At 31.6% G+C, this 17,450-nt stretch overlaps 1 long non-coding RNA gene across 1 annotated transcript in view; it reads right to left on the minus strand.

Moving 5' to 3' along the window:
* Positions 1–15,992, minus strand: part of LOC127705266 (uncharacterized) — a 161,732-nt gene extending 145,740 nt beyond the window's left edge. Inside the window, exons 1-2 of the long non-coding RNA XR_007983791.1 lie at positions 15,763–15,992; positions 7,406–7,453 (exon numbers count right to left, since the gene is read on the minus strand). This is a non-coding gene — a long non-coding RNA (uncharacterized LOC127705266). The remainder of the gene's footprint in view (positions 1–7,405; positions 7,454–15,762) is intronic.
* Positions 15,993–17,450: the final 1,458 nt, after the last annotated feature.

Raw genomic sequence — 17,450 nt, forward strand, 5'->3', positions numbered from 1 at the left:
AACAACTTTCATTGGCAACAAGACATAATCAGGGAACATTTACTTTGGTGAAAATTGAAGGTGGACGTGAATTTAGAGTTAAAATAGTAGCGATGAAAAAATCAACAAAGATGCATGGATTTGAAGAACGCGAGATCACATATATTCTGACTCTGCTTCTTGTGAGCTGTACTGTCAAAGATAGCATTTATCGGACAACGAATTAAAGACCGTAAAATCCAGAATACTATGAAATAATACATTAAAGTTTGAAAAATTGCTGACACCAAGGTTGAAAACTGTAGTTGATTGATAAATGAAGCAGACAGTTGTATGACACCATTTTATTAATGTTATTTACTTCAAATACTTGTTTATTTGATCGTGCTGATAGTCGTACTATGCTTTAACGTTGACCAATTTGTCCTGCTGTAATTTATACAGTGCTCTAGCGTTAACGACTTTATTCTGCTGTTAATGATATTATGCTATGGTGTTGACCATTGTTCATCTGTTAATGATATCATGTTCTTACGTTGGCTACTTTGTCCAACCGTTGACGACACCATGTTATAGCGATAACTACTACATCGTACTGCTGTTGAAGAAATCATAGTCTACCGTTTGCCATTTTGTCCTCCTATTAATGCTACACGTATCATGGTCTAGAGTTCACCAAGTTCACCATTTTTTCTGGCTGTTAATGACACCATGTGCTCGCGTTGACCACATGGTAATGCTGTTTATTATTCTACTGTGGATTCATTATTATTCTTTGGATACCAATTTTCGTGGGTTTTGTGGGTAAAAGTGAACCACGAATTCACAGTATAGTCTAGCGTTGACTACATTGTCCTGCTGTTCATGATACTACAGTCTAGCGTTGACCACTTTGTCCTGCGGTTGAGGATACCATAGTCTAGCGCTACGCAACTAGTCTTGTTGTTGATGATACCATGGTCTTGCGCTGAACAATGTATGCTACCGCTTATGCTACAATGTTCTCGAGTTGACCACATCGTTCTGTAGTTAATGATACCATGGTCTAGCGCTGACAACTGTGTCATGTTGTAAATAATTCATAGTCTAGCATTGACAACCGGGTTATGTTGTTAGTGTTCTATTTGTTGGAATGGCATTAGAAAGACAAGTTATATGAACGCACAATTGCTTTCGTGTTTTATTAAGATACATTTATGTATATTGTACCACTGCTGGTGATACATTGTACCTCATTTAATGAGTACAGTTAACCCTTGGGTATTGCTGTTTTGAACGGCAACCTGTGTGTTTAGTTTGGTGAATTCACATTTCAGCACACAATCCGTATTCATTGTGGCACTAATATCATGAATAATGCGCCTCTAACGGCTGCTTGGTTTGTTCATTTTGAGCAGATTTCACATAAAAGATTTCCAAAAACAAAATAAAAAGGCATCTTTGTAACTTCTCACAGTTATGACTCAAAAAAATTTTTCTTGTTTTGTAACATATATTTCCCACTTTAAACGAAGTACTACCGTTCAATATATTATAATCAATTAGAAACACGAACTATATTTGTTTGAAGATTGAACATTATTTATGTATAGAATAACAAACAGAAAACATAGTGTTTGGTCCAATAACAGACATGATCCCGTTTTGTTTCTTTACCTCAAGAACATTAGGATTTCATTAAATTATGAAATAGGACTGCACACACCCACATATGAAAAAAGACGTGTGCATTTTAATAGAAGGTGTCACCGTTCCAGTATTACAGATCAAAGAAACATTACAAAACGAAAGTACAAGTAATCAATTTTTGAATACAAAAACGTGAATTTCATATTACAAAATAAAAAAAAGACAACTGTATTGTAACGATGTGTTTAGTGACGACGAATTAAGTTGAAAATTGAATACTTAAAAAAAATCCGGATGTCTTACAGTAAATAAATAGTCTTTAGAGAATGAAGATCAAAACTGTATTAATTTAGGGGGTACAGAACACTTTAGGGAATTAACTCTTTAAAAATCAGCTGAACGTTTTAATCACACACTATTAGTAAAGAAAAATCAAGCTTCTCAATGGTCAAAGTTAGTGTTTAGCAAACTGCTATATATCCAATGAAATTAATCCTGTAAGTTGTGTGGTTCAAATATCTTGAAACTTTGATATTTGAGTCAAGAGGTCAAAGTAATAATTTTGTCTAAATTTTGCGAAAAATAAACGAGCCAAATCTATTTTAATTAAAGTGTTGGATACCCCTTTAAAGCGTTCGAGGCTTATTTCTGGATCTACCTTCATCAGAAACACTCCTATTCATTGGACTATTTTAAAAAAGCCAGATACATTTAATGTTAATTTTGTCTGAGGAATTCTAAACCTAAACGTAATAATTTTTTTTTTCAATATATAAAAGGATTATAACAGAAAGGTATGTTAAAATCGTACCAGTACATAAGCACTGACTTCTGAAGTCATGATGCACTAGGTGACTAGAAGTACATGTCATATAGATTCCAACACTGCAACAAGTGTGTTACGATATTTCTCCACTCGAGACAGTTAGATTTTAATATTTAAAGTGCGAGGCTTGCCGACCTTTTTAATAGGTAACATTTAACTGTTGAGAGTGGATAAGTATCTTAATACACGATTTAAAGAGGTGGAAGATATTTCTATAATGATTTTTATCCTTCCTTTTCGAAGATTTGCAAAAAGTTGTGTTCTTTACATGTGACGTCATCAGACATGGTCGCCTTTTTGATGACGTCACAATAGGAAATTCAGAAGAAACCAAAAAAATTTGACGTCATAATTAAATTTCGACCAATCATTTGCGATAACAGATTTTTCACTAGCTCAAACCGATCAAGAAATATGAAAATAGAACAAAAATTAGAGAAAAAGAAAATTTTGAATTTGATGTAACCGTAAAACAACATTACAAGTAATCAAATCAAAAAATGCGAAAGCCAAGGATGTGTCATAACTTGTATACTTGAGAAGCTATATAACTAAAAAAGCTTGCATAAGTTTCTTAAGACTGAGCAACACGAACCCCATCAAAAACTGGGGGTGATCCCAGGTGCTCCGGAAGGCTGAGCAGATCCGTGCCTTCTTTATCATTACTTAATCTATCAACTGATGTGTATGTGTATTTGTTTGATATGTAGCTATTTATTTTTGTTCGTAACATCAATTAGACATTTCATACAATATTATGTGTTGCTTATAGAAAGTCAACAATTCAATACCTTCCAAAAGTAAACCCCCTTTTTTTCTTAAAACAATAAGTCAAGGTAAAAGTGTAACAGTCTTTTTCGCGACGTAATATCAATGCGTTTCAGTTATAAGTTGAAACAAGAAACTTTTCTTTTAGTTTTATGTAAACACTAGAAATTTTAGTAATACATTCAAAATATGTTGAAAATAGATAGAGCTCAAGGTTGGGCTTGGGAAGGTGTGCTTTATAGTTTTGTTTTATTCGAACAAAAAACGGGAAGTAGATATCTTTTTAACTTCTACAATGTTTTATTAAGTACAATAGCCATATTGATTAACATCTTTTCCAACAGGACATATTTTTTTCTTTGTTACATTTGTCTTTGAACAAGTACTTTAAAGACTATTCATGATACAATAATAAATGGTCACTACCGATGAGAAAAAAATATTATAGTCCGTTGCAATAAAATTCAATAATGTTAAAAGGACAAGCAAGAAATAAAAACTAAACTTCATAACGTTATTTTCTTGTATATTATACCACATTTGTTATCGTGTCAAAGAGTACAAATACTTGCTGTTAAATGTTTATGCAGACATAGCATACAATGTTTGGGACGTGATTTACTGTTCTAGAAAGATGGGCGGTGAATAATAAGATTTATTTTTACGGCAAACGAAATATGCAAATGGCAATTTTGATTTTAAATATATTATCAACGTTTTGCAATAATGTTTGGTTTTTGAAAACAGTATATCGATACATTGATTAAATGACAAGTCAAGCAGTTTTGCAGCAGTGCAAAATATTTTTTTTTTATTTTTATTTTGTTATCTCTTATTTAAATGTCATTTCAATTACACTACAAACCAGTAAAAGTCTAAAATGGCCTATATCTGTACTCGACTGTACTGATTTTTACTCGACCAGTCTGAATTGGTCTGAATTTTACTCGACATTACTCGACCCCAGTCTTAACCATACTCGACTGTACTGATTTGTACTTGACCCTTATCTTTGAGTTTGAAAATAGTCTGAACAATTACTCAGCCAGTCTGAAACAGTCTTAACCCATTCTCGACCTGTACTCGACCTATTTTTTTCAGTCTAAACCATACTCGACCAAAGGTCTGAACAATACTCGACCAGTCTGAACCATACTTGACCCAATAACCTCTACTTTTTCTAAATTTTAACTGTTAAAATTAATTTTCTTTTTAACTGACATGACAACAGCCACAATAAAATAAAGATATATTATAAAAACAGATTTTTACATTCTTACATGATTCTCAGATTTATCGAATAGAGATAGAGATAGATCACTGAAATTGTTTAACCTTATTTTAGAAACATATAGATAATTTGGGATATATTATATACAATATATATCAAAAAGGGATAAAAATTAAAGAAATTAATAAAACTGTTCTTCTGATTAGTCATGTTAGTGGTGAAGTATAAAGTAATACCTCCTGCTTGGGGCAAACTCATGAAAAAGATCATACCTGGTCAGAGAGTATTAAATTCTAAATAACATTCATTCAAAATTGCAACATCCTGTGAAACTTAAATCGCAAGGCCTTTTGAATTCACTACATAAGTAATACACGAGTTTAAGAAAATAGGGCTTTATTTTTACCTGTAAAACACACATGTACTGAGGTAATTAAACCTTATTAAAGTGCTTCTTGTACAATGTTGTATGCCATGTCTTTAATTTTGACAAACATTATTTAAATTTAATTGAAATAAATTTTTACTGTAACTTTGGAACACATTTCCTTTTTTAAAAGTTTATTTCAGGATTACTATGGAAGTTCTATTATCATGATTATATTAAACACGGTTTAACAAAACAAAGGTGTCATTTTTTAAATTTATTAAGTTGCTTTATATGCTATTTTATATAAATTTTAATAAAAAAATGTTCACTGCATTATTAACTAAACTCAACTGACACCATAAATATATACGAGGCTTAAGTTAATGGTGAAAATTGTCCAGTAACCATAAAATATATCTGAAACATTCAAAAAATTTTGAATAACATTGAAAATATTAGTCACAATTCAGTTTTGAGATTATTTGATCAGCTTGTTTTATTTTTATTTTAAAGGTGATATATATGTATGTATATAAGTGTTGATGAATATGGTGATGAAGTTATATTATGTTTATTGTGAAATTTTGGTTTCAATGCTATATTGAATACATTTTTAATTTCAAATTGTTCAAATTTCTAGCCAGGGGAAATAGCTGTTGTTAAAAACAGTTCCTAAATTGATGAAATACAATAGATAGATACAAAAAATAGGTCTAGGTTGGTTAAGACTTGGTCGAGTATGGTTCAGACTAGGTCGAGTATGGTTCAGACTAGGTCGAGCATGGTTCAGACTAGGTCAGGCATGGTTCAGACGCGTATAAAATGGTTAAGTTCTGGTCGAGTAAGGGTCGAGTACAAGTTCAGACTGTTAAGTATGGTTCAGACTACAGTCGAGTATTATCAAGTAAATTTCAGACCAATTCAGACTGGTCGAGTAAAAATCAGTACAGTCGAGTACAGATATAGGCCATTTCAGACTTTTACTGGTTTGTAGTGTTATCAATCCAATTTTTCACATAAACACTTATAAATATATCGTACTGATCAATTTAAAGTTCTATAGTGGTAGTATTAAATTCTTTAGCAAAAGATGACATTTGACCTTAAGAATAACAATAGCTTTGTAAAACAGTTAAATTTCTAAATCTTACAATCGAATCATTAACTTCTTTCGGACATGGTTCTGGGTCATATGCACAATTTATATATTTACCATGTGTTCACAATTTATGAAAATGTCAATTGTTGAAGAAAAATAAAAGACTACTATGAATAAAGTATAATTTTACACACAGAATAATAAGTTAAATAATGTAGAACATTGTCTCTAGTACTTATAATATAAATAGGTCAGTGCAATATCATCTCAAAATGTTTCTTTATTTATCTAATACATTATTTAAATACTTGTTCACCTTCATCATATTTTTTCTTTAATTTCGAGTTCTCATTTTTTGTTTAAATAATTAAGACAAAGTACGTCATGGCTTCATTGTTTTCTATGTTAAACTTTTTTTCAAGCATTGATAGCTTTTATGTCTTAAATTCTAATAAAGCGACAGTAAAATTTATGTTAACTGTATATCTTATAATAGCTTGTGCGGACAACATCAACATACAATAAATAACATGTTAGAGCCCCTGGTTCTTGGAGGTTGGGTAGTAAAACAAATCACTTTTGAGCTAAGAATGAGGCAAAAAATATTATCAGACTTCAATTAATTCATTATGCAAAATACATTTTGAACAAGGGATCTAAAATTATTTAAGTCCTTTATCTTGATTTGATATCAATTTGTTTTAATATTTTCTCACTTTCACAGTTACCAACATGCTATTTCTGACGGGCACGAATAAACGATTTATTTCTGACCGGCACGAATAAGTAGTGTCTTACCTTTTAAACCCAACCGTCTTGATATATTATTCTAAAACAACTGCACATATATAGAATTGTACATGCTATCCGTGATTGAAACATTGTAAACGAGGTAGATCTTCTAAAGAATTTCATCTGCATAAAGTTTTGTGAGGACTGGATTTTTAGCGTTATTTCGAATTGATTATTTGCATGATTTATACAACAAGAACTCAAATTTCCAATCGTTACCATTTTTAAGTAGAAAAAGTTTTTGAAAGTGTAATGTTATAATATTGAGAAAAAATTCTTTTCCGAATATTCTTAGTCCATTTGCAACACATTTGTTCTCCGTCTGGACTGTAAAATTTTCTATAGATGACAGGCAAGTCCTTTTAGATTTGAAACTATTTAGGGCGTTGGAAAGTATGCAGGTCTTTGTTGTCAAAAGTATATAGTATTTTACCTATAGATACATTATTTTTTCAGTATTTTGGGTTACAATATTGAAGGCAGCCCATTTTCACGAGAATTGACACTGGTAATGTGCATATTTTAACTAACACATTCTTTGGTTGTTCGTAGAGTAGTCATTGGAAGCAGGTAAAGTTGAACATCCTGCTGTAGTATTTTTTCGGCAAAAAATTCTTTGTTAAATCAGGATGTACATTTGAAACAAGATTTACAAACGTTTTGTATATTTATATAAACGTCGTGGTCAGTAAAAAGAATAACTGTACTCACTTGAATATGTCAGAATCTTCTGTCCATTCACAGTATTACTCTTCTCAACTGTAATCAAAATCAAAATGGATTGTACAGGCGATGCTATATATATAGTTTAACTCATTTAAAAAAATGACAAACGGTTTGAACGAATAATATTTTATAAAATACATACACGTTCACAAGACACATTAAAAATGAATGAAAGAAATTTACTTTACCATTCGTACTGATTTGAATCCCTTTTCATGTGATCAAGCATAACACAATATCTATACTACTATAGGAAGAGACTGATTACATTGAGCCGCAATTCCTCTGATGTCATACAAAGTCGAAAATATTTGTGATATGACGTATAAATGTAGTGTTTTGTACTTCTAAATTTGTCTTTGAAACAATCTTTTTTACACAGAAAACGCCACAGACCGTTATCAATCCGTGTCTTATACGCTTTCGCGCATGCTCAGTCGACGTACTGCCCGCGAAATAAAATTAAAATAAGAATAAATAAAGGCTAGAAAATAATACAGTTAGGCCTATAAGGATCCTCTATTGTATTGTAAATGCATCATTTTGCTAAATCAGACGACATCCACCCTTTTAACGCTGGTGCAGAAATGTCCAAAAACGAAATGGGCGTTGGACGTGTCGAAGTGATCCTCCACGCTTTTTATGTGTTAACACAGACACCCGGCGTCCGGACCCCTTCCCCTTTCTGGTGAAACACAAGCACCCTTGCCACTTTTTGTTTTCAAGCATGCCAAATTGTACTGTGATTTCGGCGGCATCTTCTGGTAAAACATTAAAATGAGAAAACTGTCATTCATCCAAGCTATCAGGTGTTTCAGTGTACCCAAGCTTATGTATTCTTAAAGTCATTTTAAGCGAATTATTCATGGTAAGAAAGTATTTAGGAAATTATTGAACAAATGCATGGATATATATTAAACTAAGTCCTCAATACTTTCTTAACAAGAACAACTCGTAGTTTTGTTATTCTTTGCTTATCTTGTTCCATGGAAAAATCAATAAACAAATGACTGAGTTGATCATTACATTTTTACATTAGAACGATTTCAATCCTTAGTAGCACATACTTTTATTTTCTTTTAGTTTATTATTTTAAATGGATAAACAATTTGATAGGAAATTGTAAATGTATGAATGTCAGATGCAGCTCGTTGTGTTGCATTTTGTAAATATACAATTTAGAATCTGAATTGGAGTTCCAACTGTTATAATCATTTTGTACTTGTATAAACGTCCAGAGGAAAATCTTTCGGAACTATTCAGTTTGAAAATTGTAAATTGAAGTAATCATACAATCACATATGGTTGGTAAGTAGAGTAATTATTGACACATGTTTCCACAGTTAAACAACTAATATCAACATTTTTCTCCCTGCAAAACGTTAAAACAACCACATTTGCTGTTTAAGATTGAGATACACAAACTTAGGTTTATATATGGGGTCAACAGGGATAAAAAAAAGAGATATTTCGAATGCCTATTGAAGAAGTGGGCCATCGTTCTCATGTCGAAAAAAAGTTAAACGTTACGGTTCTGTTTTGTTGGAAAGTTCCAACCTTAAGCGTAACTGCGTGACGGGGTCGTTTGATTGATCGATTGGTGATCGATGATCTATGACAGATACGTCCAATAAGCTATATGAAAGTAACCGTAACAACAATTAGCGATAGACCAGTAAACTAACTATATGCATGGATTGAACGGATACAGTTTGTATGTGAAACGACTTCAACAATATGCAAAAAAAAATGTAGACGTGTATGAAGACACGTTTGCTCGATATATTGTTAAGCAATAACATATTAGACATTACATGTATTATTTCATTTAATGTAACCGTAGCATTTAATCCAATATATTTGGCAATGAAATCCTAAAATGTGACAACCAAGGATATGTTAACACTAGAGTACTTGAGAAGCTCTATATCAAAAATAAATTAAAAAAAAACATTTAGATCTTTAAAAAAAGTAAAATCTTGAAAAATACTGAAATGCGAGGAAAATTCAAAACGGAAAGTCCCTAATCAAATGGCAAAATCAAAAGCTCAAAAACATCAAATAAATGGATAACAACTCTAACCATCGTGTAATATTTTTAAAGTTGATACGGAATATTTATTTACAAGGTCTTGATACATTCCGATGAAGTTTTTTTAGAAAAAGGACGAGACGTTCTTTGAAATACCCCTGTTTCATCAACTTTCTTCTCAGACACTGGTGACGTTTTACAAAGTCTGAGTAGGAGCTGCAAACTCTTGAACACCGAATAAGTTGGGAAATGTATATCCCATATGCAGGTGAAGTTGGCTTTATAGGTGGGGGGAAATTGATACTTTCAAATTAAAATCGTCTCGTTTGTCATAGATTCTGGTACTGAGATGACTGTGTATGTCAAATTCGAGGTATAAGTCTAAAAATGAGGCAGAGGAAGCCTTGTCTATTGTTTCTTTAATTTCTAGTTCTGGGGGGTATATTAATGGAACCCAATCAGAAAAGTTCGGATTGTTACAGCAGAATGCATGGAATGTGTAGGTAAAGGTAGAATCTTTGGTTAGCTTGCTTGCTAGCTGAACCGTGAAGTCATTATTAAATAAGGTGTACTACCCTCCTTTCGGAGTAGTCTAGTCCTACAAACAGATAGATTTGTTATCTTTCGGACTAGTCTACTCTTAAAGGAGAGTAATTTATCTAACCTAATAATGACTTCACGGTTCAGCTAGCAAGAAAGCTAACCAAATATATTACCTTTACCTACACACTCAATGCATTCTGCTGTAATGGAAAGAAAATCATCAATATATCTGAATGTGAAATTAAATAACCTGGCTTCTTTGATCTTCTTGTTTTTGACAAGTGTCTAAAGGAACTCCGATTCATATGAAAATAAGAAGAGGTCGGCAAGGAGAGGCACACAGTATGTTCCTATAGGAATGCCGATAATTTGTTGAAAAGTCTACATCCAAATTCAACAAATATGTTGTCAATAAGAAACTCCAGCATACTGAATACTTGTTCCTCTGTGTAGCATCTCTTACCTCTTTGTTCACTATTAACAAAATATGCCGTATGGTATCCAAAAGTAATAAATGTATAGCGTATACTACCATTTTTATGTTGAAAAGCATTGTAGTTTATATTTTTTAGACAATTTTTCAATTTCACATGGGGCATGGTGGTATACAGGGTAGAAAAATCATTTTGATAGAACTAATTTTAGAATAAGATCGAGATCTAAAATTATCCAGAAGTTCTTTAGAGTTTTTAGAATCGACATATGGCTATACCACTACGTGAGTAAACAGTTTCACGGTATTTCTGAAGACCCTCTTTCACTGCGGTATATTTTTTGTCAATTTAATGGACAATTCTTTAGTCGAACATGCAGATGAGCCGGCAATGTACCGTTGTTTGTACGGAATTTTGTGAAGCTTAGGTATCCAAAACAAACAAGGTAAGTCCTCCGATTTGTTGTTATCAATACTTAATCAGATGATTTAAAAACAAATAAAGTACCTACATGTAGGTTATACGCTTGATATATATGAAGTATTGTACAGTTGTGTCTTTATTTACTTTATTGCTAATAATCTTTGCTCGGAACACAAATTAGAAATTATAAATATTATTCTTCAACAAACATTTAAGAATTAATACCCCTCTATTTATGAAATTGTTAACGTATAGCAGTCCTTTTTTTGCGACGTAATATAAATGATTGTCAAGTGTAGTTTTATGTGAACATTAGAAATTGTATTAATACATTCAACATATGTTAAAACTGGAGTTAGCTTTCGACTTATGTTTCAGAACAGTGGTGATTGAATTTTCTCTTGTATGCATGTTAATTAAATTAAGCGTAGTCATGTTGGTGTTATATCTTTGGGGTTTTTTTTCGAACAAAAAGCGGGAAGGAGATATCTTTTGAACTACTACAATGTTATATCAATTACAACATGTTAAACGCCATATTGATTAAAATCTTTTCAAAAGGACATCTGAATTCCTTTGTTACATCTGTCTTTGAACAAGTTCGTTACAGTCTATTCAGGATACACTGATACCGATGAAAACCAGTCATGTTTAAAGTACGTGGAATAAAACTCAATAGTGTAAAAACGTCAAAAAAACAAATACATAATTATATATAATACTTTTCAACGCTAATATCATTTGTAGTTTACCACATATTGTATTGTTTAAAGGAAAACAGACATTTGTTGTAGAAAGTTTATAAAAACTAAGACAGGAAAACAGTGGTTTGGACGTCATATGCTGTTCTACAAAGGTGGTCAGTCGGCCATTTGATTTTATGTTACAACATACGAAATACATTAATAGAAAATTAGTTTTTCAATATTTTATTAGTGTCTCACAATTAGGCACAGTTTTTCAGAATACTGTTTAATACATTGAATAAATGACAATTCCAAAAAAATCGCAGCAGTGCAAATTGTTATTTGTTTTCATTTGTGTATCCCTTAATTAAAACGTCATTTATCACTCCAAGTTTCATCATAAACACTTTTACATGTATTGGACTGATCAATGTGAAGTTTCTATAGTCGTAGTATTATTTTCGTAAGTTGAAGATGACATTTGACCTCGATGGTATAGATAAATTTGTAAAACAACGTATTTGATGTTTACAATCGTATCATTAACTTCTATCGGCCACGATCAAGGGTCATACGATCCTTTAATATAATCACAAGGTGTTTACTATACATCAGAATAACACTTGTTATAAAAAAAAAATACAATGCACATCGTATAATTTTACACTCGGAAAAATAAGAATTTAGAAAATTTGCTCTTGTTCGTACCATATGAATAGATCAGGGTAATCTTATCTCAAAATGCTTCCCTCTTTATCTAAAGTATTGCGTGACTAGTATTTAACCATAATCATAGTCTTTATATAATGTCTGGTTTACAATGTGTGTTTAAAAATAAATCAAAGTATTCGAGGCCCAATTGTTTCTATGTTAACCTCTGACTTGTTTCAAGCATTGCTAGCTGTGTTGTCTAATGTTGAAATAAGGTGACAGTCATTAAATGTCAAAACTATACAAGGATATTCAGTATACCTTTAATTGAACATAAGAATGCGCTGGTCGCAGGAAGTTTGGTAGTTCAAACAAAATTTCATCTGAGAATAATGCCATCTTTTTTTCTGTTTTACAAGGGATTCAAAGCTATCCAAATCCTTAAACTTTCATTTGATTCCATCGTTACTAAAATATGTTTTCTTCTTCAAAGAGCTGCATTGTATGCACAGAAGCTATTCTATTTAAAATGTGTACCTTCAAACAATTGTTCTTGTATAGAATACTAGAGGTGCAACATTTTCTGGGAGGAAGTTCCATCCAAATAACTTTTTATGCATCTGTTTTTTTAGGTTCATTTCTGATCGAATTTACAAATATTTGCATCAAGTGAGGTTTTATTTGCGAAGAGAAATGCTATTTCAATACTTATAACTTTTATTACAGGTTCATCCTACATTTTATAAATTGTCATGACTTGAAACTATCCAGTAGATGACAAATATATTATATTTGGATTAGAAATTATTAAGGGCGTTGACAAATATACAGATCTTTGTCGGGTAAAACATAGTAATATTGTTTTTACCTATAAATGTACATAACTTGCTGTTTGGTGTGAGCCAAGGCTCCGTGTTAAAGACCGTACTTTGACATATAATGGTTTACTTTTATAAATTGTGACTTGGATGGAGAGTTGTCTCAATGGCACCCATACCATATCTTCTGATATCTATATATTATGTTTATAGTATTTAGGCGTTTATGCCACTCAACTATGACCCACTTCTCCCATTGTTAATACGTTAAAAATAAAAACATCTGCACTCACTGGGATTGACGCCGCTGTAAAAGTGACTTAGTGACAAAAACATGATGCGGTTGTTTGTCGCCAAAATCATAATAAAAATCTTCAGTCAAATACTGTAAATCAACTTATTTTCGTGGATTCTTTATTTTGCGTTCAGCAAGTTTCACCCGACTTTGCGGCGATGTGTTTTCGCGGTTTACTCATTTTCTTGGTGTAATTATATGAGAGAAGTTATAAGTGCAATATATTTGCGACCATTTATGTTCGCGTTATTTTTTCTGTTCGCTGAAGTCTCGAAAAAAAAAATCGCTCGCGAAAATGTAAATGTATAGATGTTTCTAATTGACAACATATTTGTTGAATTTGGAGGTAGACTTTTTCAACAAGTTGTCGGCATTCCTTTGAGAACAAACTGTGCGCCTCTTCTTGCCGACCTCTTTTTATTTTCATATGAATGGGAGTTCCTTCAGACACTTGTCAAAAACAAGAAGATCAAAGAAGCCAGGTTATTTAATTTCACATTCAGATATATTGATGATGTTCTTTCAATTAACAATCCAAACTTTTCTAACTGGGTTCAATTAATATATCCCTCAGAACTAGAAATCAAAGAAACAACAGACACGGCTTCCTCCGCCTCATTTTTAGACTTATACCTCGAATTTGACATACACGGTCATCTCAGTACCAGAATCTATGACAAACGAGACGATATTAATTTTGAAATTATCAATTTCCCCCAACATTGTATTATCATCTTAATCCCTATAAAACAAACAAACATTTACCATGGCATACTAATACAATGACGGGATGTATAAGTACAGAGCCACTCATATGTTAGAAAGAAACACAAAAAGGCATAGCAATATACCAACTTCACCTGCATATGGGATATACATTTTCCAACTTATTCGGTGTTCAAGAGCATGCAGCAATTACTCAGACTTTGCAATACGTCATCAGAGTCTGAGCAGAAAGTTGATGAACCAGGGGTATGTCAAAGAACGTCTCGTCCTTTTTGTAAAAAAGTTCATCGGAAGGTACCCAGACCTTGTTGATAAATATTCCGTATCAACCTCACAAATAATACACGATGGTGTTGAAGTATATATTTTGGGTACTGACGTTGTTTTTCATCTTAATCACGTGTTGTATTATCATTTCTTCATTTGTCTTTATAATTTTACTTTTACTGTTTATAATTTTACTTTTACTGTTTATAATATTACTTTTACTGTTTATAATATTACTTTTACTGTTTATAATATTACTTTTACTGTTTATAACATTACTCTTACTGTTTATAACATTGCTTTTACTGTTTATAACATTACTTTTACTGTTTATAATATTACTTTTACTGTTTATAATATTACTTTTACTGTTAATAACATTACTTTTACTGTTTATAATATTACTTTTACTGTTTATAATATTACTTTTACTGTTTATAATATTACTTTTACTGTTTAGTCTGTTACTTTTACTGTTTATAATATTACTTTTACTAATATTACTTTTCCTCTTTATAATATTACTTTTACTCTTTATAATATTACTTTTACTCTTTATAATATTACTTTTACTGTTTATAATATTACTTTTACTCTTTATAATATCACTTTTACTCTTTATAATATTACTTTTACTGTTTATAATATTACTTTTACTGTTTATAATATTACTTTTATTGTTTAGTCGGTTTTTTTGTGGTATCTATTTGACGTGGCTCCGTACTTATACATCCCGTCATTGTGTTATTGTTCTATATTAATTTTTGTATTCTTGTCCTACATTTTTGCCAATATTCTTTGTATATACGCCATTTTGTGTTTCTTTGTTACTTATGACGTGGCTCCGTTTTTGTTATTATTCTATGTTAGTTTCTGTATTATTGTTGCTAATAGGCTTTGTCTGTATGTCTTTTTGTGTTTCTTTCTTACATATGACGTGGCTCTGTACTTATACATCCCGCCATTGTATTAGTATGCCATGGTAAATGTTTGTTAATATATTTGTTTGTTTTAATAGGGATTAAGATGATAATACAATGTTGACTGTTGTGCCCCTATTTTTGACATTTTTACCTATTATGTCTGCTTGTTTTGTTCACACATCGTTGTCAATATAATGGAATTGTATGCGACTGTCATACAAGTGAGAGGTTTAGCCAGTTTTAAAACCAGGTTTAATCCACCATTTTCTACATAAGAAAATGCCTGTACCAAGTCGGGAATATGACAGTTGTTGTCCATTCGTTTGATGTTTGATGTTTTATTGATTTTGCCATTTGATTAGGAACTTTCCGCTTTTGAATTTTCCTCAGAGGTCATTATTTTCGTGATTTTACTTTTTACAGTATCATGAAATGTTAACTTTCTACAATAAATATTCTTTAATTAACTCACGAATAATTTTTTTTTCTATTTATATCAACTTCGAGGTTAGTATGGTCAGCAAACTGAAACAAAAATACTTACTTGAATTTGTCAGAATCTGTGATCCGTACACAATGTTACTCTTCTCAACGGTAACTAAAATAGTTGATTAAGTGTACAGACGACGATATATACAGAGTTCAAATCAACTTAAGTAAATAGAAAACAGTTTCAAAAAAAAATATTCTGTAAAATATGCACAAACGTCTACAGGATACATTTCAAATGAATGAAATAACACATTGAATTAACCAACAATTTATACCGGTTTTTGTCCCCTTGTCACGTGATCAAGAATAAGACAATTGTCTATAAACCTTTTAAATAAGAATAGTCATTGTTTAGAACTATAATGTGTTTCAAAATATCCAAGCGGATTTGTTCTTAAAGTCATTCAAAATATGTTTTTTGTTCCATTAAAATATGAAGACATTTTTAAACAAATGCATATGTGTATACTCAACTAAACCCTCTGTGCACGTGGATTTTTTTTTTTTACGCATCCATAACGTTTAACCAACAAAAAAACATTTCATTCGGTGTTGGTTAGCTGTTGTAACCGAAGTCTCTCGACCGTAAACTTGATAAACAATCAATACACAAAAAACGAAGCTAGATATTATCGAGCTCATGCCCTCTAAATTGCTTATTTAAGACTTTCAATAGTTTGGATAAATGTTTTACATTGTTATAAATTAAATATGAGAATTTGAGTCAAATCGGTGAACATGAATTTGTCAGCTAGTGCTCCTTTAAAGTAAGGGTTTAGAATATTTAAAACCAGTTACTCAACATAGCAATCCTAATACAAACAATACAACACCAGTTTCATAGATGAAGGGTATCTACTCCTAAAAAAAGTTGTCTAGAATGTTTTCAATTAAAGAAACGCAATAAATTATTTAAAAAAAAAATGAATATCCTCATATGGTCAGATTATTCGAGTGTAAAAGATACTTGAAAAGTGCTTATATATAGATATAAGAAGTTGTAGTATGAGTGCCAATTAGACAACTCTCAATCCAGGTCACAATTTGTAAAAAGAAAGACTAGTATATGTCAGAGTACGGTCTTCAACACAGAGCCTTGGCTGACACCGAACAGCAAGCTATAAAGGGCCCTAAAAATAACTAGTGTAAAACCATTCAAACGAGAAAACCAGCGGTCTAATCTATATAATAAACGAGAAACGAGAAACACTCATGAACAGTAATCAACAAAGGACAACTACTGAAGATCAGGTAAATCCTATTGATCCGCATCTCAACATGGGGAACACTTCTAAAAAACACTACGCTTAAGGAGGTTATTCCATTTTGCATGTGATTGTACAGATTATAGGAGAAAATATGTGACTAGTATGAAAATGGGGATTCTACCCCACCTGGAATTTTATAGTAGAAAATCAGCATCTTATATGGAAAATATGCAACATATACGGTAAATAAAGACTCCCTAAGTAAGGGATCTACCATTTGATTTTTATGGGGGAGTGGGGCTAGGATGAAATTTGAAAAAAAGACAGGACAGGACTTTTGAGAAAAAAGAAGGCAGGATGAGCAACTTGGCAAAAAAAAAAAAGGCAGAATGACAATTTATGTAAAAAAAGTCAGGATAAAGTAATAAAAAAGGCAGGACCGAATAGAGTGAAAAATAAAAAGGCAGGACAGAGATTACAACTAAAAAAAAAGTAGGACAAAACTGTTCATTCTAGCCCCCCATAAAAATCA

This window comes from Mytilus californianus, unplaced genomic scaffold (genome assembly GCF_021869535.1).
Source record: "Mytilus californianus isolate M0D057914Y unplaced genomic scaffold, xbMytCali1.0.p SCAF_6, whole genome shotgun sequence".
Lineage (NCBI taxonomy): Eukaryota > Metazoa > Mollusca > Bivalvia > Mytilida > Mytilidae > Mytilus > Mytilus californianus.